We start from the raw sequence: 24,985 nt of genomic DNA, 5'->3' as shown, positions 1-24,985 counted from the left end.
CAAGCAGGCAATGAATATTGGCCGACGCTGTGGCGTCGAGACGCCAGACAGACGGAAACCACTGTCACTGACGTCCCACCATTGTATCCACGTCTATCTTCCAAGCTTGAATGTCTCGGTATATTCGCGTCTGGCTCTGGTGTGTACATAATTGCACGCGTTCGTAAGTAAACGCCTTGTATGCTCACACGCCAATCACTCGGCCACCTTCCGACTTTCTTGCAGTCTGCAACGCGACCTCGTAACCCTGAAACTGGACCTGAACACTTCGTGCCGTACGGACGGAGAGAAAAATATGCTGCCTGCACGGCTGTTAGGGACTCAATCCTTATTTATGGTCGGACTTTATTACCCGGAATATAGTAGTTTTTACCAATTTTACGATCGCGATGACGTCTGTGATGGCTTGGCTTTACCTTGAATAAAAGGTCGATAGACAATTTTCACCATATTCTTCTCGAAGCGCAGAGCAATTCCAGACAACTTGTTTCTATGTTGATCCAATTTTCTGACTCATGTTTCGTCTTTTTCGTATATTCGTGTACATGGAAGATCAAATCAATGTCTTCCGATTATGTACACGGTACATTCTCACCATGGAAGGACGTGACATCTAAAATTGTGCCAATTCGAATTTCGAACTACAAATTCAGATTCGTGATTGATGCCTTTGAAACCCTTGATTACCATATTACATGAAAATATGATGATTTTTTTTTATATATTTAACCACTGTAATGGATCCGCTATTACAAATTCTGCACGGCTGACCTTCGGTTCTTTATCGGTGACCCAGAAAACCTCCGCCTACAAATTTCTACCGGGATCGGAATATTTTCAGACTTTTTTCCATGTACGATCGCCATGTTGGATTTTGCAATATGACTTGAGATTCGTGATCAGCCACTCAACAAATCGACGATTACCAATTTTCATCAAAATCCAAATGTTTTTAGGTTTCTTTCAGCGTATCGAATACGCCAAATTTTAAATTCCCAAATTTGTCCTTAGATCGTGATTAGCGAGCAAAAAAACCTCACGGTACCAATTTCCAATCATATCCATTCATCCGTTCTCAAGATATCATAATTTTCATTTGATTTTCTGTCATTTTTTTATTCAAATAATTGAAAAAGCTGATCAAAGCCAAAATCCAACTAGTCCTAAGTTTGGAAAAGCCTCGTCGATTGAGGGAAAAATCAATGAAATCCGTTAACTCGTTCTCGAGATATCGTCGGATAAAAAAATTGATTTCATACGTATATACACACACACACACGCGCACACAGGCGTCCGTCCGAAAATGGTCGGGGGTGATCTGGTGAAAGCTCGACTTTTTCATTTTCAGGGTTTCATTTACAACAACTTCCTTTTTTCTCTGAAAACAGAGAAACCGGAAGTTAAAAACGGAGAAAAAAGAGAGGAAAAATTCTTGAAACGTCACCGAGAAGCGACGCGACGCCTCGGAAAGGCGAGGCGAGAGGTGGAGAGGAGTGGAGAGGAGAGGAGAGGAGAGCCGCAGCTTTCGACGCCGGTTGATCCGCGCGGCTCGGCCGGGACGCGTGCCGGCACACCTGCGTTCCCGTCGCACCTGGCGCAAGCCGGCCCACCGTAACATTTCTTCTCCTCGGGAGCTGCACTCAAGGCTCATGCGCAGGGGATGCAGGAAATGAAAGGAGTCCGGTAATATGCTGTAAGCAGTTTTCTTCCTTTTTCACTCTCGTCTCGATCCTCCGTATGCGTGCACGTAAGCCACGGCACACATCGGCCTGCGTACAATTAAGCACAAAGCCCGAACACCCTGGAGAAATGAACTCGTGGCCCTTGAACCGCGGGCTCCCGACTCCTTCAAATCGAAAATCGGCACCGGGAAGTACCTGCGATACTCGATATTCTTTGGCGCCGCAACCTTTCGAGGATCGATCGAAGGACCTCGCGGCGGGAAATCCTTTCCTTTTATTATTCACTTCCGAAGTGATTTCGAACGGTGCAGTCTTGGAATCACCGAAACAACAACTTCTGTATACCTACTGTCCCAATGAATGAATGATTGACTTTCGTTATAATTTGCGTTTTCACAACGTTTTAAACGGTAATGGGTATATAAGTAACGTATACAAGAGTTTTGAATGTCTTCGGTGTGACAAATTTGTATATTTGTTACTCGAACCTTCAATTTATGGTAAACAATTAGGCTGTAATTACTAAACGTTCTAGAATGATTAATGTGCCATGTGATATTGAAGAAAAAAATATTACTAAAAATAAAACAATTATATGGGCTTACCGATTATTGTAGACGATACACGCCGCAGACACATACCAGACACGTGGGAAAAATTTGACCGTAAAATCGAACGAACTTTAACGACTTACTTTTTGTGAAGCAAAGTATCAGGTACGAGAGGAGGAAGATAGGTACTATAAAACTACGCTCATGTGTACGAGAATTTGTACAGCCACCGCATTTTAAACGCTTTCACTAAATTATTCGAAACGCCGTCGTACACAAATGTACGTTACATTACATGTGTACAGAAAGGAGTACGGATGCTTCTACGCATATGACTGCAATATTAAAATTATCGGGCGGGAAGAAAGTCTTCTCGCTATTAATAATTAATGTGTCTAATCGTCGGTGCCGGTGGTCGTTGTCAGCTGATGGGAAAGAATTTTTTTAAAACCTCGAATACCTACGCATAGTATATCCTATAACTCGAGGATACGTATGCACCCTCATTATCAAATTTCTTCAGCTATCTGGTGTAAAGGTGTATAATAATGGAATAAAGGTCAATCTAGGAATTGCGTTTGATGAAATTAACGTAATGCGTAATGAGCACACGTCGAGTCAAAGAAATCTCACAGCAAAGAATAATGTATGAAAAAATCGGATATATTTGGAATCGAAGTGCTCCTGTTAAAGTCTGCAAATTACATTGATTGACACGGTAACCTTTATTCATTTGTAAACAAACAATTAAACATTTGACGACTGAATGTTATATCGGCATCAGCCGTTCCAGGGTGTGACAGGGGTGTGAACACAACTTCGTTGCGATATGTTAACGAAATTGCCCCCCCCCCCCCCGCCCCTCCTTCCTTCTCTCAAGTAAATGCTTTTCTTCCGTTGATTTGTGACAACATCGAGTAGCTCGATCGTGATATTTTTATTTCAAACGATCGTTGGTTCTCCGACTACCGGTATTCCACTTTTTTCTCCCTTCTTCTCCTTTCTTTCCTCCCCTCCAATTTTATTTCCACCCCATGCGAGGAGAGGAACGCAACTCTTCTTCCCGCCTAAGAGCTACTGGAAGCATGACTCACGATCGTTGGGTCGAGTAGATTGAAAAAGGGGGGAAGAAAAGCACCCCGGTCGATGCACCGCCTGTTGCCGGATCTTCAACTTGCGAGCACCCCGCGTTGTTGTAACGCGCCCTTTGAATTTACTTGACAAGACCTGCGGAGCGGCGGCCGGCGTCGCTCGTTCGCCTCGGGAGATATATTGAATAAGAGTTTGCAGCTGCGGCGGCAGTTTCAACCCCCGAAATACACGCGCATGCCGTGTCCTGGGCGATGAGGGGGGGGGGGTAATACTTGCACGCACGACGCCTGGGTCATGGCTTTTTGTTCCGGTTCGGCACGGGCCAGACTTTTGTCCGGTTCTTTTCGTCCTGACGGCCCTCCGTTTCCTCCTTCTTCTCTTACTCGGTTCACCAATCTCCTTATGCCGCGTTGCTGCACGTTGCGTGACTTTAACCCCGTGTTATACAATTCTTCGGAGTATAGAAGAAGAAGAATGTACGGGGCGCGTTTTGTGGACCCAGTTTTGGCGTACCTCCGTATTCTTTGCTGACTTCCTCGCCATTCGTTTTATATTATGGGTAAAAACAATTGCAGTCCGATCTGATTTCCGCAGCAGTTTGTTGTTGGGTTTGTTGATTGACCGGAGACTATAATTTTTAACTCGTTTTTCGTGTTTCTTATTTCGAGCCTTCTGTGTTATTAAATTTTTGTCAATATTAATATGGGTGTAAATTTGAAATTTCGGAATTTCGAAGAAATATTTTTGACTTGACCAGATTTTAATCGTAGGATTTTTTATTTCGTTTGAAACTAATTCGGGCGATAGTAACGGTCTGAGGAATGTTTTTATGATTATTCAAATGTTTATATTAGAGTTCCAGTCTTTCGAAAATTTTCAGAAATTTTAATTTATTTTGGCACGATAATCTGCAGACAGGTTTAACGGTGTAACAAGTTCTCCATTTGCTATTTCGTTGGCATTTAGAACTCTACGTGAACATCATCGCTCGAAAAAATGTGAAGCAAATTAAAAATCGTCACGTCAAAATCTGTTTAATTTTTTTATACGGTGCCAAAAACACCGTCATTTTTTCTTCGCGCTTCTTTTTTTCGAAAGACGGCAGAGGGGAACAAAATTCGGAAGCTCTCTTACCCTCTTACGCATATAGGTAGGGCAGCTTTGCGTCAGCCGCGATTCCAAAGCGGTTTCTCTAACCCCCCGAAGCAGGCTGATTGTGAGACTCGTCTCGGCACCCCTCGTTTGGTTGCCGACCAACTTTCCGTAACGTAACGTACGTCAAACCTGACGGTCGCGGTTTGAGTCTACCTATGGCGAAAGATGTTGAACTCGGCGATCTGAGACGGCCGAGTCCCTTAGCATGACAATGAGACATCTGCCCGCCACGCGAGGGGATAACCATGAGGCATGGGGCGGGCAGTCGGCGCACGATAATCTTGGCCGAAAATGAGAGAGGAGGACGAGGGGACGGGGGGAAAAATATGCGAGAAAAATAAGCCGAAGAATGAAAGAAAGAAGGAAAGAAAGAAGGGAAGAGGGAAAACGGAAAGGGAGAAAAACGGCACGAGGACATCTTTTTCGCACCTGGTGCAATGGGGAGTAATATCTTACAATGTGATATAACGTCTTTTCGGTATTGTCTAGGACAGGCACTTGTGCAGCGTTTGTACGCACAGTGACGAACCTGAAAAACCAGGAATAGGGAATTTCGAAAATAAGAATGAAATTTTTCACACATTCTATCTACATATTACTTGATACCGAACCGTTTCTTTTTTTAGTTTTTTTTTTTTTTCTTACGGAAAATCGTAACCTGTTGTTTGTAAATTGATAGTCAGACAGTAATATAGTTCGCTAGGTAATATTAAAGGAGGTACTGGTATTAATGTGTACAGAAATTATCGTTATTGTCAGCGGTAAATTTTATTAAAGGTTAATGGAAAAATCCTATTTACAGACTGGAATACGTGAAAACTAAGGGAATTTCTGATTCCAAAAAACGTACGAATCCTGTAATACATTGTCAAGATTATAAAAAAAAAATTCGTCATTGGTTCAAAATTTCTCATTCCACTTAATTTTATTTAAGTCAGTGTTGGTACAAAAATTACAATAAAAATGATTCGACATTTCGAATGGCAATGAGAATACCGAGATAATTGCTAAACACGTGACGGATTATTTAAGGAATTAGTAACGATCGTGCGTATAATATGCACTACATTTAAACATAGTTAATTAAAGTACCTTGTTGTACCGCTGAAGGCGTAGCGATGACGAAAATAGGGATATTTATACAATGATGTGTTTGTGATTTGTTCGGTACGGTACGCATACCGGGAAACTGATGATATGCCACACCGCACTTCCTTCGGTTGGTTATTAATTATACGCACAAAGTGGAAAGAGATAAAGAGTAAATTAAACCCACGGAACGTGGAGAAACTGTTACTTGCCTCTGTAGGTACTATCGCATGGTTTATCAATTTTATGCATACGCCGAATGCAGAATATAATATTCCGATTAAACTTTCACGCGTCACGGAATGTTCGGAATAATTCGATGTTGATAATTTCGTTGAAAGAATAAAAGCAGATATGTGGTAAATTTGCAAATCGAACAGCTGGCGCAAATCAGGTCAGAAGTTTGCGATCAGAACAGAAATGAAGCGTGAAACTTAGGTGATAAGGAAAGCGAGACGAATTCTATGTAAGGGGGGAAAGAGACGACGAGTTGAAAGTTGAATTCACAAAAAGAAATAAGAAAAATAAGAAAATTTTTATAATCAAACAGACGACATCTGGTTCATTCCCGACGTGACGCAAGTCAATATTCTTACGTCACTGCGCAGCAATTACAACGGGTAGATAAAAATTCAATTTACATCGTTCGTTTTTTGTTTTTTTACTTCTCTTTTCCGAAACGTTGTGCACTTTTGAAGGAAAAAAAAAAATGTGAAACCATGAAGCATAGAGTTTAAAAATTCTGTCAGTTTTTCGAATTATTCTATCATACTACCGCGTTGCAGAAAAGTTATTTTTCTCTCCTTCCAATGCTGCTTCGTAACAAACTCGATGCCTGCGAAAATATAATTCTTAGACAAACACGTATTTTCAGCTCTCTCAATTTCTTCCCTCTTCTGCTCCTCGTGCAGAGAATTTTATCAGATAACCGAAATACCACCGGCAAACTTGCACACGCCGTTATACTACATATATTATATTACGCATACGAGTACATTCGTACATGCATACGTACGTACATGTATGCGATAATCAGACTCTCGGTGCTTGATTAAACGCATTCGTTCGTCTCGTATACGTGTACCTATGTGTTTAAATTTGAGTCATATAGATTAGAGAGACGCGGATTATTTAACCGAGGAACGAGTATAACAAGGTGGGTGGTTTACACGTCAGATGCAAGATTGCGCTTGAGTTGGTTATAAGGTTAAATGTATTATATATATATAAATATATATACATATATATATATATGTAAACGTTGATGCGTCCCTATTCGTTATTAGTGTTATTACCTATTTTATACATCCGCCATTCGTCCATTGGCGTTGTTTTTGAAAAACTTTAACGAAACTCGTCAGACCCGTATATCATGTTTTTGAAATACTTACTTTCGCGAATACATAAATTTTGGATAATTGTACCATCGGTACTTGAAAGAGGCGTTTCTGTCTGTCTGTCTCTCTTTCTTTTTTCTTTACTCTTCGCCTGCGATGTTGGCGAAAAAAAAGAAGTTATTCAGCCGCAGACGAGCGTTGAGAAGAAACGATTTACAGCACACCTATCTCGATGTCTCTAATTAACGACTGAACGAATACGCGAATCGATATATACGTGTGTGTAGAAATGTCATGTACGTACAAAGTTATACATATTCGAAGACTTTGTTGCGGTATCGAATCGGCTGCATACATCGACTCGCTTTGCCCCGAACACAGCCTTACGTAATCGACGTAATTAATTTGAAAAACTGTTGCGGAGGCAATGAGATTAAAAAAAAAGAGAGAAAAAAAAACGAAACAGAATATAAAGACAGATAAACAATAAAAAAAAAAAAAAAAAAAAACTCAAAATCGCCAGCTACTCGACCGATTCTGTATCTCCGACTTATTATTCCTGCACTGATATAATCATTATTATCATTATCATACGTATCGTCTGAAACCGTGCTATGAAGTAATAAAAAAATTGTTTTTTACACGAAAAGGAGAGGAGGGGATTAGACACGAGGCTTTTACCGTCGAGATAGGAAACGGAATGTTACAAAGTTGCAATTCTTTTTTTTTTCACAATATTTTGTTTAAATTCTCTCTTCTCTCTCTCTCTCTCTCTCTCTCTTTCTTTCTTCAACCAGCAACGGCTGATTTATCAGCTGTGTATCGTAATAGAGGTCAACTAAGCGGCTGCAGCTGTGTGTAAAATATAAGTAAAACACACACACACACACACAGACACGTGTGTACGTATATATTCGCGTATGCAAAGCAAAGAGACGAACGAGCATCGAAAAACGTCGGCTTGCGTTACCTGCAAGTGTGTCAAAGTACGTATATGTCATGTGAAAAATAGAAAAATATATGTGTACATTACGAGTCTGCATGTATGCACGTACATACGTATCGCGTACCCGACGCCTAACGACGCGACGTCGTTGTAAGCAACTTGCATTATATCTACTTGCGTTTAACACTCGGCTGTGTATTTTGTTACAATTTACGTACAACATACGTGTGCGTATAAACGTGTGAACGAATACATTGTAATGTATGTACATTCGTCGGGGCCTCTGGTTTGCCACGCGTGAAATTTTATTATCACGGAGAGTTGATTTTGATAAGAAATGTTGCAGATATAACCAACGAGATTCGGTATAAATATTATCTTGACAATAACCTGCAGGCGGATATTGAATCTCTCCCGTGTTTAAAAAATTTGCCAATTCTTCCCGATTGTCTTATTTTTTTATCTACAAAAATCTTGCACAATTTTTTTTGCTTCTTTCAAAGCTTTACACATTCCGGTAATACGTCGGGCTGAAATAAAATTTCTCCGATACGGAACATTTGTCTCATCAATATTTTCTCCGTTCGTTGAGAATCGTTTTAGATTATTTATTTGTTTTTCTCCTGTTTCTAAAATGACCGCGCGGTCAAATCTGTTATACTTATTTCCTCGGCATTGTTCACAGCAGCGAAATACGAATGTGACCGATCACGTCGTACGTTCTGCGAACGGTAAACGACGAATTATCACCGTATATTATACGTTTAATTTGTATTATCTATTCCCTCCCCACCTGCAGATTTTTATCCCGCAAATTTCGTCTGACACAATTTCCCACCACGCCTAATCCGCCGATTCGAAAATATAGAAACGTCGCTATGTATTATGTACAATTTATGTACATACATACATACATACATACATATATTACGTGTCAAATTTCTGCCTTATTGCTGCACGCGCAGATAGAAATCCAATCGGATTGAAAGGCAAGAGAGCTTTGCACTCGCCTAACTAATTATATCCTTCCAGTTTTTCCGCACGATCGCATCGATTTGCAACTGCGTATCGTACACACTTATAAGCCGTGCTGCACGCGCGCGTTTTTAAATCGACGACCGACTTTCACCGAAGGTCGTTTTAATTTTCGACCTAGAAACGGGGCGAAGTCGTCACTTCAGAGATAACTGATAACGGATTCTATCGCTACGTATCATGTACTCCGTACATATTATTCACCTATCACAGGGCCTGGTAAATTCCGCGTTTCCGGCGCGGTACGATTTCTAAAAAAAATTATAAAATTCAGCCTTGCATTATGCATAAATTTTTTTCATCCTAATATAAACTCTTTTAAAAATAAGCATATGTACATAATATTTATATATATATAATATATGTAAATACGTGATTAATAATTGGAAATATTTGTGACGATAATCGAGACGTATCTTATAGCTGTAAGATATGAATAAACAAGTATTTAAAAAAATTAAAATTCAATCGGATCGGAGGTAAATAAAATCGCGAGCTGCTCGACTGATTGTGAATTTTCTACCGGTTTGCGGCTTCCCGGTGCCGGCTGGAAGCGTGGCGGCGGTCCGAGTAGAAATGTTGTGCACGCAGAGGTGCTGCACACATGCCGGCGTGCCATTGGCCGAGACCAGATCTCGGTCTAACCCGGCTTCGTTAGAGGAAAAAACACTGCGAAGAGCTGGAGGAACGAGAATAAGATTACCTAAGGAATGAGAACGTACGATAATTATTGAAGGAATCTGCAAACGCGGGGATCGCCTTACCGATTCGCGTCTAGTTGTAAATAGTTTTGTTTTGTTTTTTTTTTATTTCTTATTAGAAACACAAATTTGATATTCACGATCAGAGAGAACAGAAATTTGAAAGGAAGGAAAAATTCATCGCTGTAATTATTGTCAACAATTTCTGTTTTTCGCGTCTGGTTTTTTTGTTCCTGCAATTTCCTAGTTTAGGCAATCGTCAATTTTCGACGACTCTCGGCGCGGCGCAACGTCGAGGAGGAAGGCTCGGCGTCCGTTTATCAACCGCTAATTAGCGGCACTGACAATTAGCCAGTTTTCATTAATTGTCTCGGTACGCTAAGTCCGCCTCTCTCGCATCATATCGAGTCCTTAGAGCGTGACTGACTCCTTCGCAGCTAACCCTGCAGTGGGTACCTTCGATATGGAAGGAACGGGCACGACTTATCAGATAATGTTACGATCAACGTTTGTAGACGCGTTCTATAGGCGCAAAAGCGATATAATTGCGCACAGGTTGTATATTTTTTCGTATATGCTCGTGTATATTTATAAAGATTTACACAGATGGGCATGCGATTAAAATTTAATGGAAAAACAGAGAAAGAGAGGCGAACGAGAAAGGGGTAAAGGGAGGGGGGGGGGGAAGAGAGAGAGAGAGAGAAATGTATGCTACCTCACCTTCTTGTTCGATTATATTTTTATACGTATATATTCATGTACGCGTGTTTACTTTTTTGCACTCGTTACGATTTTTCTCAAACGAGTCACCTTTAATCGCGGCAGAAAATATGAAGGATATTTAAACGTCGTGAACCTGTCTGTCGGACGGGTATTACGAAAAAATTAAACTTCGATATTATTCATCATAGATTGTAAATTATTTGAAATCATTTTGAGATATTTACTTTAAAGTTTGTAAACATTGAACGGATGAAAACGAATAAAAGTTATCATCGCAATGTACGCGATTCTCAATTGACTTTGATTTGACAAAATATGATGGATATTGTTTTTAAAATCTGCCGGAATCGATGATCTTTAAAAACGCAGGCATCATTGAATTATTTCCGATCAAATTTTCCTTCATCCCAGAAGCGAGTGATCGAAGGAATCTTGATATCACTTGTAAGACGTCGCAATTTAATGATCGTTTGTACCACTGACCGCGTACAAGTGAACTCGCATATTTGAAAAACCTTCTTCCTCACAGGCCTCATCTTAGAATTATAACAAACGCAGCATTCGCCCTCGCATTGCGTACTCCGCAATCCCGTCTAGGTATGTCTCTAGGGCGTCGAGCCGCTCGGTTGGCCCAGACGTCTGGACCTAACGTCATTTCACATTCACCTGCACTCTTGACGGCCCGGACGTCGACCTAGGAACACGTATCTTGCTTGTCTAAACCGCCCACGCCGAAGCCCTTTCCCTCTCTCTCTCTCTTTCTTTCATCCCACAGCAGAGGTAAATAAACCCGAGTCATTTATCCCCCTCCCAACCTTGTTGTTCATTCAAATTTTTCAAATTATCACTTATTCATTCAGTGTTCTTTTATACATATATATATATATATATATATTTTTTTTGCTCGCAGCAACTTCTTTCCGATATTTTTTCTTGTCCGCGAGTCGTGCATTTCGTTTTTTCAGTCAACCATTTAAATTAATCAATTTTTAAACTGCGGAATCTGATTGAGGATCGAGGAACATGCAAAGTACAGATGTCGTATTGATCCAGTCAAGTATTGGTATATTATGTAATACATTGCAGTGTTTTTGCCTTACTGCATAAATACGGTATCGTTGCTCGTTCCGTTCCAAACTCCGAACCAACTCGACTCCGTTCACATTCAGTTCTCGATTCTGGGTATGCGACATACTTACAGGTGTAAATGCACATATGCATGCATGTATGACGCAGGTACGCGGTCTAGACGCTAGACTCGGCCGAATAATGAGAAAGACAAAAGGAGAATAAAAGATTATATATATTATACGTCTAGGTACACCTACCTTGCATGCATATACACACACACGCATATATATATATATATAATGCACATGCATGTAGTATATGTATAAATCAAGGGCGGAAGCGAACATCCAGCATAGTGATTAGATAGCGCGTAAGGTGTACCGTATAACCCTGCTTCTTCGTACTTGTTATCCTACTTGTTCCTGCCCGAAAAAACCTCGGGCAACATTCCTCTTCTCGTCAATTGCCAAATTTACAATAATTTTCGTCGCGCCACCGAAGAACCTAAAACAATCTCTTTTTACAATTAATTCTATTTTTTCCCAATATCAGCTAACACTTCCCGATTTAGTCGCGTGTGTTTGGACGTGTAATATCCGCTGATTCCTTGTTTTAAAATCAGTCGTCTAATTTTTTCTTTTTTTTTTTCTGTAATCATTCTTTCTCATTTCGTTTTAATTCTTTTCATTCGTGCATGTGTACGAATCTTCTTTGTGTACGTGTACGGAATTCCACTGCTTCCCGTTGCCGTTTTCACTCAGTGTGTGGGTGAGAAGGTATAATAACGCGGCGCCAGCGGAGCGAGGCTCCTTCTGACACAACTTTAAATATCCGTCAGGCTATCTCTGATGTGAACGAGTAAACTCACCCATCAGCCGGCAGTATCGCACTGAAATGAAACGCGTTAAAGAGCAGCCGAAACGGTTCTCAATCCTGCCTCATTTTCTCTGAACTTTTACACACGCTTGTCACATACAATTGATATACCCAGACCATTATCCTCAATTGTAAAGAAATTGAAATTAGATTTTTAACGGGAGTGACAAAATGAACTGCATCATTTTAACGCGGGACAAATTTTTCCAGACCTTTGAGTATATTCAACGGATTTTCCCTAAATTCAATCAACATTCATTTTACAATCACACGTCTAAGTGCTTTACTTTGTAAAAAGTAAATCGGAGTTTTTTTTTTTTTTATAACGCAGAGTGAGAAAGATGGGAAATTTTTCATCCGAGTCTGCGACTCTGTATCCGCGGGTTGGGAAGCACTGCGTATCTCGGCCGCGCGTGTGAAATACATCGATCTCTATACCTATATCTATATCCATACCTACCTATATATAGGTATACTCGTCGTGGGTGGAAGGTGGCCGGCTAGGATATTAAGACGGATATACGCCAGGCGGTCGCCATTATATATACGTATGTACATGCATATATATGTATATATATATATATGTACATACATATATAATACATATCGATATTCGATCGCCGTAAAATGGCCGCTCCGACCGGGCCAACAACCCGTCAATATTATAACGTTACACCTTGCAAACTTTTTGCATTACCTATTCTTCTTAGCGGCGTAGAATGTATCGTGTCGTAAATCTTCTCCTTGTCTTACTGGTTTGTCAGTAGAGTTCGCAATTATGTTATACCTGTTCCTTAGAGTACGTAAACGTGTGGGTACGTTCTATGTAGGTCGCGTGAAATTTTCTACGTAAGCCCTTTCTCGTTTTCATAATCGTACCAGCTGTTAGACGTCGAACGCTGATTGACGAAAGGTGTGAAAAATTCGAGGCGCCGAAATTATTGAGAGAGTCGACGAGAGAGAAAGGAACATCGACGATGCCAATTCCCAAATCCCTCCCCTTTTTTAATACAAATACCGATCTATAGCTGATTGATAATCCAGATTCTTGTGAAACGAATTTTCAATCGGGCGATAAAGACTAGCAAATTTTCGAATACGTCGCAACGATGAACAATCGTAACAAATAATCCCGGATATCGCACCGTAACTGGGGAATTTATTCCTCCTAAATATATTAGTCGAGTTTATTGACCGTTCACTGGAAATTACGCGCGTGTGTAGGTAACAACCGATATGTGCGATTTGCTCGTGCTTTGTACGAGGAAGTAGCTAACTGAGATATACCTTGTACGTGTAGCTGCACCGCGCTCAAGTAAGCTGACACCGACGAAATTTAACCATTCGGTATTTGTATGTAAGGCCAACTAACGAGGTCGTCGGTTCTAAAAATTTGTCGATAATTGCCGATCTATACGAAGGAAACTTGCACGCTTGTCATACATGTATTCGTGTAGTATTCACGTACACAACACGTACGTCTGTCTCTTACGAAATATTGTGTCTGTTGAAATTTATCGCGTAACCTGTGTTAATTTTTAAAACCAGCAATGCAGGAAGCAGTCCAATTTCGAATCGATGGAACATATCGGTATACCCCGATTTATATGACTATTGATGATAGTAGTAAAACAAGGGGGGTTCTGGACGCAGATTTCTGCTCCCGACACTTACCGACATCTTACTAGGACTCGAACTCTTCTCCGCGATGACGTCACTGCGACGAACCCCTGAGTATGGGTAAGATGTCGGTAAGTATCGGTAGTAGGAATCTGTGTCGAGAAACTCCTTGTATTAATACTCACGATGATTTTTCTCTTCATCTTTTTCAGGGACGTCAATTTCTACGCGGCTGAGACCAACTGGATGTAAAATTTACAAGCCTGCAGTACGTCTTGTGGAACCCGAGGTGGAACCTCGAGAAAAAGAAGAACGAGAAGGAGAACTTTGATGATCTAAACAAAAGGTGCGTGCAGCTTGGAATCTTTCCCTCATGCAGGGATTTGATGTGACTTTTGGTAGTCCTTTTGTGAGAAACCGCGATGAGCGAATGTGCGCCGCGTGCAGTATCACGTGTGAGAGTAGAAGGCGAGCAGTTGGGACTCCGGGCCGAAGGCTTGGAGGGTGGGTGCCTCTCGGAGAGAAAGACCCGCGCCGCGCGGCACGGAGCGACCTTTAATCATCCCAGAATTTACTACCTTCGAACACCCTTCGAGCGCCCCGAGAAGATACCGTGGCGCTTATTTCTCGGGGCCCCTGAAGAGAGTCGAGATATACCCGCGCCTTCCCAATTGGGCCTCACTGTAAACCCGAAGACATTATCTAAGTATTTTCTATGTTACGTTTCGGAGCCGCGTGAGCAGCTTATAAATCAATTTTATGTTACCTTTCGAATCCATTGTATTAAAAGACTCTTCCTTCCTTCGACGTTGTGCTCGGAATTTGTCGATGTATACACGCAATATCGGTACTTCAGTCTTCGTATTCGTCTTCATTCAACTGAATTCAATCACACGACCGAATAACTACCCAAGTGATCGTTTCTTAAACAAACATCTTTGGCGGAAAATATTTACGTCTTACGCATCGATCAGAAATCTGCATCGCAAACTTATTGACATTTGTATATTTGCAAAACAGCGACATGAGCTATGTTTACTTTGACCTTGCTCGAATAATTTTATAATTTTACCAAACATGAATTTATTATACTTCCACTTGTATAACTTATCGTTAATTGTACATGTACTTGCTGTACCTACGCAGTTTCATCTCATTTGGTCTCCGCAATGATATTAGGGCTTTGTTAGTAATCTGTCCGTAAAACCATTAATTTACCCGAATTTACCATACGCGATCTGAGTGTACTCAAATATTTACACAATTTGCATAGTTGAATGTCAGGTATACCTACAGATATGCGATGGTATGCAGTAATACACACCTACCATACACGTGTATGAGTATGCGTGTGCAGTGAAATCGTCCGGAGAAGGTATTTAAACAACAACAACAACAATAATAATAATAATAATAACAACAACAACAACAACAACGGTAATAATAAACCGTGAAAAAGAAGGTACAGAAAAGGAAAAACAAGGCTTTGAGAATATGCAAGGTGGTGGTGGAGGTTTAAATAGTCGAGTTGAAAAATCGACGTCGACTATGCCGAGCTTTTATGACACTGGATTTGGTTAACGACGGGAGGAGGATGGGACCGTTTCAATTTCCCCGGAGGATTTAATCCGACCTGCTGCAGAGTCCCCGCTGCACGATTACAATTAATTAGGAGGATTTTTCAACTGTCACATAGTCGCGTGACGCCGTGAATGCTCGCCGAGATGCATCGCGAGGATGGGAGGAGTTAGGAGACTCGGTAGAGTCTCGCGCCGCGTCCGTGCTCCGCAAGTAAAGACGTACGCATAGACTGTCTAGGAAAGCAGAGGTGCGCGTTTACCTAATAGAAAAGATGCTCGTCTATGACGCAGGTGAAGTTGTACGCGTGTGGTAGCGAGAGATATAGAGGTATGTAACCGTTAGAAGACAAAACCGGCAGGACGAGTCGGAGTCCTTCTTCTTCTCGTCCTCTCTCGCCTTTTGCTCCGTACTCTTCTCGCTTGTACGATAAGCGCGTCGTCGCGGAGGGTTGCTTTACGGAGGTTCTTTTTATTGCGTCCGAAGCAGTGGCGAAGGTGGAGGCGGTGGCGGAGGCACGCTATCTCGCTGCCTCTCCACCTACACACCTCCGGACGCCTCCTCCTATTTGTGTTACAGACGCACAACGACAACGCGCCGCTCTCGTGTGTTCGAGTTATGATAGGATGAAGATATCAGCGGCCGGCGTTGCCTTGGGACTTCGGAACCACCCGGCCTCCGATGCACGGTGAGAGAGGAATGCGGCTCCCTCTATCCTTTGACCGATTCCGTCTCCCAATACTCCTCTTGGTAATACGAGGTGCAACTCTCTCCCCTCGGTTGTCGTTTGGCCCGTCGCATCGTGGAAATGATGCGGAAGTCTACGCGAAGCTTTTCGATTCCTGTTTCGCTTTCGGATAATTTCATTCCGTCATTCCTGTATCATCCCGAAATGTGATCTACGCGTATGTCGGGGAAAATTTAATTTTATGCGACTTGAAGAGGATGTAAACTGTACATTCTAATTTGCGTCGTTTGCGTGCCACGTGTGAATTACTGCTCCGAGCGTGCGGAACTGAAGCCAATATTAACGAGGGATTATTGATAACTGACCGGTGAAATGCTAGATTTGTTCATATTTATTAGATAGTTCGTGAATTTCGAAGAAACGAACCTAAAGGATTCACGATTGAGTTGATAGTATTTCTCTTTTGAACGAGGTTGGAGTGGGTTCTTGATACCTTTTGCGATAGTACCGCTAAACTGAAAATGTAGCAACTTTGAACACTGGGTAGAGAGATGCTTTGGTACAGCCCTGAATTTACTTGGGGGTCTTGTATATGTACTACGTCATAAGTTTCTACGGTAGAAGAAGTAGGTGCATATGTAAGTATATGAGAGCCGAGCTCAAAGGCGGTCCGTGGAGGCCGAAATATAGTAATCCATTCCAGAGAGTATCCTTATCTCTCTTCCTCTCTTTTTCTCTCCCTCTCGCTTCCCGCCGGTGGTGGAGCGTTATTCGACTCACGCGCTGCTCGCGATCGTCAAACTTCGAAGGTCCCGCGCCGACGAGATCAAATCGGAAGGTTAAGGTCGCGCTATCTCCCACCAGGCCGCACCGGCTTCTCCGATTTATTCCCGCCCTCGAAGCTAGGTACGTAAAGAGGTTCGTGACACGGATGACTGGTCTAGTTGCTGCATAGCGACTGTCACGGCCAGACAGAGAGAGAGAGGAAAAGAGAGAGATAGAGAGAGAATGACACTGTGGGACACAACACGCGCGCGGACACGACGACGAGCTCCGCGAATTATATGGAGATTTAGCCAGTCGCTCGTCTCGAGAGAGCTACGGGTCGCATTATTTTGAGAAGCAAAAATGACCGGTGATGTCGATGCTCTGGTCGATTGACGGATGCACCGTTCAACATCGTCGTCGCAATCTTGCGGAAGCATGGTGTTTGAGACATTTTGAACGGTTCGCCATTGATATGCGGTTTTCGAGTATACTGTACCATTAAATGTTGTCCTGTCAAGTTACGATTGAGGAAAAGTGATTGCGGAGAAGAGGTTTAACGAAAAGCGTATATATCTTTATGAACTCGCCGCCATGCTCGTGCACGTATATGTACCTATGTTCGAAAATGATCTCTAATCATTTTTCACCGCGGATCACGAGGTGATCCGTTAATTCCTCACACCAGATTGTATGCAACACGGTGGGTATAACACAACCACAACCTGGTCTTGGACGGCGGCGTTGGCAGCGGCAGGTAGGTGTAGGTATACCTGTACGGTCCGGTACTACTACTCGAGTCTCGCCGCGCAGAAGGCATTCCATCAAGAGATGGTATCGAGAAAGGAGTGCGGTTCACGGGAGAATAGGCCCTCTCCTCCGTGCGGCGAGGAGGCGCATAGCAGCGTAAGAAAGAGAGAGAAGGAGGAAAGGGGGAGGAAGGGCGGGAGGAGCGGCGCCCGGCTAGACGGGCGAAGAGAGGGCGGCAAGAGATATTAAAGGATGTTTCGTCGGCACCGCCGCCACAACGAGAAGAAGCGATGGGAAACGGTGGATCGAGAGAGTCGGGGAGAGAAGAAGAAGAGGAAGGTCCCAGAGCCAGGGACCTCGCGGTGGGGGCATCCTCCTGCGGTGAAGAAGTCCTTGGTGGGCTCCAGGTCCTCGAGGACTCGGGGCCCCGGTATGTACGTGACTCTCGACGCTGCAGGGGCGAAGGAAGACGAGGACGAGGACGAAGGCGGGTCCGCATCAGGAGGAAAAGACCGAATTGCTTACCTGCCAATTATGAAAACGATCTAGCGCTGCGCCGAGCTGAGAGGATTCCTTGATCAGACCGGCGACGAGAGGACGACCGTTGCAGCAGCAGTGTCTTCGTCGACGAGTCTGTTGCGCGTTCGTTATTTACATGCGCAACACAAGGAGAGGAGCGCACTCACGGATACGACTCTCCATCGCTTCAACGTTCAAATTCAAACCGTTCGCGTTCGTTTCGGCTCCGCTCGGCACGACGCTCGGTTATCTTCGGACGGAACTTGAATCAGGACTACAGCCAACCGTCACCACGCACGCTCACCTACACTCCGAGTTAGGCCGTTTTGAATCGCATCATCGTTTTGCCCGAATCCGGTTCAACGACGATCTTCTCGCTGGAATGTTTCGCGGATGTCGATACAATTACGACTTGTTCGATAGAATCAAACCGGTGCAGGTTCGTTATGCCCGGTGATTCTGGTCGCGGACGGTCGCCATCGTTACGACATAGTCATCCTTCTTTCGGATGCATACCTATCTGCTACTTTCTTTATCCCTTCACGATACTCTTTAATCGATTTTTCTCTTCGTGTTCTTAGGTCGTCCTAGTCGATCGACTGTGACTCTTGTACGTGTGTGTGTGTGCGCGCGAATACGCTTCAACTGTTGGGTTGAAGTGGCATCTGATGAAAAATGTTCTATCCTGTCTTCACTCACTTCCCGTGCCTAATTAAATTTCTGGGAATAGTTTGGACTTTGAATATTAGGATATCTTTTCTGTTCGATACGTGATTTTGTTCTGTCCCTGGATACAAGGTTATGACACATGCTACTTTTGGATGTAGTAGGGAATGTTGCTAATGGTTGATCGGTTCAAGATATTCAAATTGTCATTGGCTAAAAATGTCTTCTTTTTACCGGGGATGCTTGTTTCGAACGTGCGTGCCTCACTTTCTCGGTAGGGAATTAGGAGGTCTTGATCTTGCCGAACAGATGTTGGCAATGAAGACTCCTATCTCATTCTAGTAGGTTTATGTTACGTGGCTCATAAACAGTGTCCTTTGGTCAGTCCGATGTTTCCGAAGCTGAATTTTCCCTAACGGTAATGTGTACATATTGTTTATTGAATTGCATATGGTGTAGTGACGTGTATTTGCGTTTTATAAATGTGGTTGCCGTGCAAGCCCTGCTCTATACGTCGTTATATAGAAATAATCTGATGACCCAACAACGACGATCGGCTTGCAAGACTCCTGACTCGTCGACGTTATCTCGATTATCGAACTCAACGCGATTGTATACCGCGTATAAAAGTGTATAAAAGATCGAGCCTCCTGCCGTAGCTTTCTCGTCAACCGACTGTTTTTCTACAAGGTGGTCATCGACTGTTCTCAAACTCGGTCCTTTGGCTTTATCAACAGGAAGAAATACCGAGCGTCTCTACATCTTCAAGAGGCTTTTTCCATCCTCGATTAACGGGTTGCGCAGACACCGAACCACCGGGAACGTACGGCTGAACACTTGGATCCGTGTAATTCGGTCTTTTCATTTTCTACAACAGTATCTGGGACCAAAATCCTTGCACCGACGACTGGGTAGAGTTTCTGGAAAAACAAAGTCAAGTGTAGAGAATGTGCGTCTACTCTGCGGCACGAAGCGAAGACCGATGAGTTTGGTGCAGCAGAAATCGTTGAGCATGAGGTAAAAAAGTGGACCGGTTAAATTGAGGCGGAAAGTCTGGCGTCGAGTTTATACCTACCTGCAATACCCTGCAGCGCGGATCTGGCGAGTATTCGTACGGTTGTGGTAAAAACCGATTATAGAAGCTTTGAACTTTCGCGGGACTAAGGAGGAGAATTCTATTCCTGAACGAGTGTCCTTGTCGCTTTGCGTCGTCGCGGTCTGGCTCCTCGGCCGTCTGCCTTCCTGGACCATAAATAGCGAATCTTTACACATAGATGGGTTTAAAGGTCTGCAGGCACGCCGCGCGCCGAGAGAGCAGCTTCGAGCTGTGAGACAAGGAGGCTGAGGACGTGGTATGCGGTCAATATACACAGACAAACTGGCATCCCGCTCGCACACTCGATCTGCTCCACAGCATCGCGGCAAACTCGCCTCTCGTCCCACCTTCGCAAGGTGATTCACTGCGCTCCTGGCGCACTGAGCTCAACCATCCTCGCGACGCTTTACTTACTGTGGGAATAAAAAAAAAAACAAAAAAAATAATAAAAAAAATATGAAACTATTACGACGACGACGACGGGATTTGCCGATCGTATGTAATATCGTTAATAAGCCAACGCGTTGTTGGGAGGTTTAACGGGGCGGGCGTGTGGAAACGGATGGAAAACGAAGAAGAAAGAAAGAAGCGGAGGAAAGGAAATATTCACGGTCAGCAATTTAACTATAATCGTTGTCAGACGTCAGTCGCTTTTCTTGCCTTGGGTTACTTCTTCTTTCCTCTCGCTGCGCAGACCGCGCTTCTCTAATTGTAAAAGAGAGAGAGAGCGAGATACACGGAGGGGGAGTGAGACCGAGAAGTGCGGCACTCCACGTTGGCACAGGGGAAGAGAGTCGTAAAACATCACGTTTCACGTTTACAGCCCCGATGGTAGGTAGTGGCAACGGTGGCAAACCTTGCATGCCTGGGTTCGTCTAGGTGTGCAGGGCGTGCTGCTGGTGCCGCGGTGCTTTGATTTATGGAAATACTTCCTGGAATCTCCGTCAGGCTCGTTTCTCCCTTTATTGGCCAAGAATCAGACGCCGACCGCGATGATCCACGATCGCCGATAATCTGTCGATCAGTTTTTCGTCGATCCTTGCTCTCCGTGTCCCGATGATCTCCTGCGCCCCCCAAGGAGACGCAGGGATTAGAGGGATCGAGACCCAGGCTTGTCAGAGAACCACCTACGCCGGATCCTCCTCGTCCGCTGGACCAACCGGATCGTCAGAGGCGGTGGGAAACCGCCCGGAGGTATTCTCGAATTATGCAAACTGTTACAAGCTTGAATGTGTATTCAATTGTCTGGGCGCTCAGCGACAAACATGCGGAATATACCGGCGCAGCGGATGAGGCGAGGCTGAAAATCGGTGCCTCGGTGACCGGAAAATTTATGCGCGCAGACGGTGGATCCTCATTCAATGCTAGGCGAAATTATTCGCTCTTTGTCTCGGAAATAGATATAAAGGTGCAAAGCTGAGGAGGCACAAGGACTACGACCGCCTCCGCGGCGAGTGTCTTTATACATCTTGGTTTTATGGTTCGTGAAAAGAGTTTGTCGCAAGTTTCGTGAAATGCTGCACAGCCACCTGAGCATCAAACAAGTAGGTAGGTACTCGAAGGTGTTGCAGTAATGGGAATGTATTCTTGTGGTTATGAAAGGTGCCAACTTGAACGCCAGTGTCTCCCTGAACGGTGATAATTGCCGTGATAATTGTCGTGAGAAAGAGCTTTTTTGTCGGGTGTATAAGAAATAAAATACGTTGCGTCCCTGGACGACTGCGAGCGTGATGTGGAGGAAGGAAAGAAATAATAAAAGAGTACTCCAGCATCGCGTGAAAGAGGTACTGTACCTACGGAGTTTTAAGAAGATTCGAAGGATCTTCAAACATACCAAATGGATGTGTACATACATCTCGAGCCTTCGTGACACACGTCGTAAAATCAATCTTGAATTTTCTCGAGAAATGTCGTGATCTTTTCTATTGGGTAATTATTTCCTGTTTAAAACGATAATTGTATACGGGTGAACTTGATTTTTCGACCAGACATCATTCCGCTGTGAACACTTTCCCGCGACTGGCTTCACGGGAATCGCGTATACTTCGTGAACGTATGGCGAAAACACAATAAAGGCAAAATGTTCAACTTGTCATCAACGTCAAGACGATAGGAAAATGGATGAAAGAAATTTAAACCCTGCTGCACAAAAGGGATGGGTATCTGTTACTTGAACAGCGACTGTATTGCGATGCTGAACTCAGATACTGGATACCGGCGAAGCCAGAAGATAACACGGGGTATAAATAATCGCAAGAATAAGGTATGAAAATTGATTATCGCAGGATATCTGATTTCGACTTCATACCGTGCGTGAAGGTAAAGTTAGGTGCGAAGCTGCCGTATTAAATGCAGATGTATCATCGGCGAATACCGAAATCATACATTGCGTAAGAAGAAGTATATCGATGCGAGGAGGAGATCGAGAAGGAAGGAAGAAAGGTGGACGGGGGAAGGACAAAGAGACGAAGATAAGCCCTATCGGGTGGACGGAATCTTCGAAAGAAGTGATCAAAACAAGGCGACGAGTCCGTAACAAGATCGGGGTTCGTAAGAAAAGAACTGACATAACCCAGAGGCGCTTGACCCAGCGCGCCATAAATGCCGCCGCTGAGATGAAACAAGTCCCATGATGCATAGGAGCAAAACATCCAGGTAGTTACGCTAAATACCCCGGATCGATACAAAACCTGATCTGGATTACGTACGTGGTGATTGACAATCATTCGATCGCCGCGATCGGTTGGAAGAGTTTTTCACCGCACCTCCCCAATTTCTTCTTCTCGCCATGGGTTTTTTTATGCCTTTTCTCCGGCAAGTCCGACGGTTCCGCGAACTTCCCGAAACGCGTTTTAATTAGGCGAGCGTGCCTCGCGTCGCTCCTCTATATCCCGGCAGCTCCTCCAGGACCTCTCGTACCTGCCGCACCGCACCGCACTCTCATCCCGCCTCCATCTTCCGCCTGCCTTGCCCCCACGGTCTAACCGCGCGTCCGTGCAGCCGGGAAGGAATGCGGTCCTACGGGCCGACCGGCTTACGGGGTTGTGTGATGGTCCTGCGAGTCCCGGTTGCCGGGCCACCGCCGCCGCACAACGACCGACCAACCATCCAGCCATCTCCAAACACCACGCGGAACAAGAGAGACGGCGAGTCGACGCAGGAGAGGGAGGAGAGTCGGCCGAACGCGCAGGACCTCCCTGGACACGTCGTGGAGGTCCTTCGGGCCCTCCGAACCGGACCCGCCGACTGATTGTCCGGAGAAAATAAAGAGCGCGGGACCCAGACTGCAGGCTCATTTTTCCTCTCCGGCTCGTCAGCCGGGGCCCCGAAATGGAATCATTCTTGTGCCGCCCGTACCAACTGCCGTTGAAATCAGAGATTCCCCTCCGTTGGCGCGTTTTCCGGTCGAGTTCGGCCGCTGTTTATGGGACAGGTCGGAAGTGCGCCCGACAAAGGTCAGCCGATATCAAGGCCGGACGTTCACGGATGAGTTGATACGGTGAGGAGAGGAAAGGCGTTCGTTTGGCCTTAAATTTCTCCCCTCGATACCGAGGGACTGATAACGAAGCAACTCCGTTCCGAGCCTATCAAAATATTCCAACGGTTATACACCGCGTGCGCGCGGAGGGCGTAGGTGGTGCAGTGGTGCTGATAGCGGTGCTGCTCTTTCGAATCGCCTCGTTGTGTCCCTCTTCCGTTCTTCCCCTCCTGTCGTCGGCACTCCTCCGCTCTTCGACTTCTCTCTCGATCCATCATTCGGACGGTTTTCCATGACGCCACCGTTTTCTACAAGACCATTCTCAACTACCGACCCCTGTCGCATGTTGTTCACAGACAAATCACGAACGCGTGGGAGAGAACCGTCGCGTAACGGATGTCGAAACGTAAAGTAAAGCGTCGCTTTACCGAACGATACTCCAAGTTTGCTAATTCCTTTCAGATTTCAACATTTCCTCGACTACGTTTGGAAACCAATTCCATCGGACTGTGGCGCACGTCGATCTTGGGCCTCGGCGCCGTGGGTTACAACATGGCGCCCTCCCTCGAGGAATCGCGTTCTCACGTTTCGCATGTAGGAAAGAGCTGTCGCGAGCTTAATTAAGGACGGACCCGAGACGCGGATTCGCCCTCGAAGCTGACCTTTGTCGTTCTTCGGATCGGCTTCTCCGTTCGCGTCTCCCAGCGACAGCGGCAGTCCGAGTGTACGTGTTCATTCTCCTTTTGTCTTCATCCGCGGCTTCGCTCGCCATGGTGGAGAACTCGAGTTGCTCGAGGCGTACAATTCGCGAAATTGCACGTCTCTCCGTCCCCCGATCCTCCGCTGTCCGTAACAGCAACGAGCATAAACACGCGTCGATGTGTTAGTTTTAGTTGACGACGTGTACATAACGTCGGACTTGCGGCCGGTCAAATGTCCAATTTTCTGTCGTGATTATAAAACTCTCTCGTTAATCATTAAACTGTCGTTCCTTCGCGTTAAACGTTTCACTCCGCGTTCCAATGATGCTGATTGTTCAGCGTTTGTTTCGGGTATTACACTTGTCGCATAGAAATATACGTAGATGTTTAAGTATTTTTGAAGAACGAAGGACTTACGGCAGACATAACCAGGTTTATAATCAGTCAGCGCCGTGAGGTAAATACTTCTTGTGGATTTGTAGGAGGAATTCTACTTCGAAGACCTCGAAGTTACGTGCTACAGTGAAGAACCCCGTGATGCCTGGCATGTGCAGCGATCCCGCGGCAATTTCGAACAAGCCATGTATGGTGGAAGATCTCTACAGGGAAAGGCGTCAATTTACGTAATTCGTTAATACGAGTTTCAACAACCGACTAAACGTCCGGCATATTTATAATTAACAATATAAAATGCAGCGTCTAGGTATACACAAATGAGCTGCATACGGGAGACGGAGTTAATTGCTCAATTCGGAGTATGCGGCAGGAGTAAGGGTGGTGGTGCGACAGGAATTACGTGAAGCAGAAGAAGAAGAAAAAGGATGACGAGGTCTATAAATAGGACGGTGGAAGGGAAACAATTAGTT

At 44.3% G+C, this 24,985-nt stretch overlaps 1 protein-coding gene across 1 annotated transcript in view; it reads left to right on the top strand.

The window, feature by feature from the left end:
* The window catches only part of LOC124185427 (G1/S-specific cyclin-D2), a 120,926-nt gene that overhangs the window by 46,043 nt on the left and 49,898 nt on the right, over positions 1–24,985 (top strand). Inside the window, exon 3 of the mRNA XM_046576193.1 lies at positions 14,091–14,224. The gene's annotated coding sequence lies outside the window, so the exon portion shown is untranslated. The remainder of the gene's footprint in view (positions 1–14,090; positions 14,225–24,985) is intronic.

Source organism: Neodiprion fabricii, chromosome 6 (genome assembly GCF_021155785.1).
Source record: "Neodiprion fabricii isolate iyNeoFabr1 chromosome 6, iyNeoFabr1.1, whole genome shotgun sequence".
NCBI lineage: Eukaryota > Metazoa > Arthropoda > Insecta > Hymenoptera > Diprionidae > Neodiprion > Neodiprion fabricii.
Note: the sequence above shows the minus strand (reverse complement) of the source record. Positions and strands in the feature narration are given on the sequence as shown.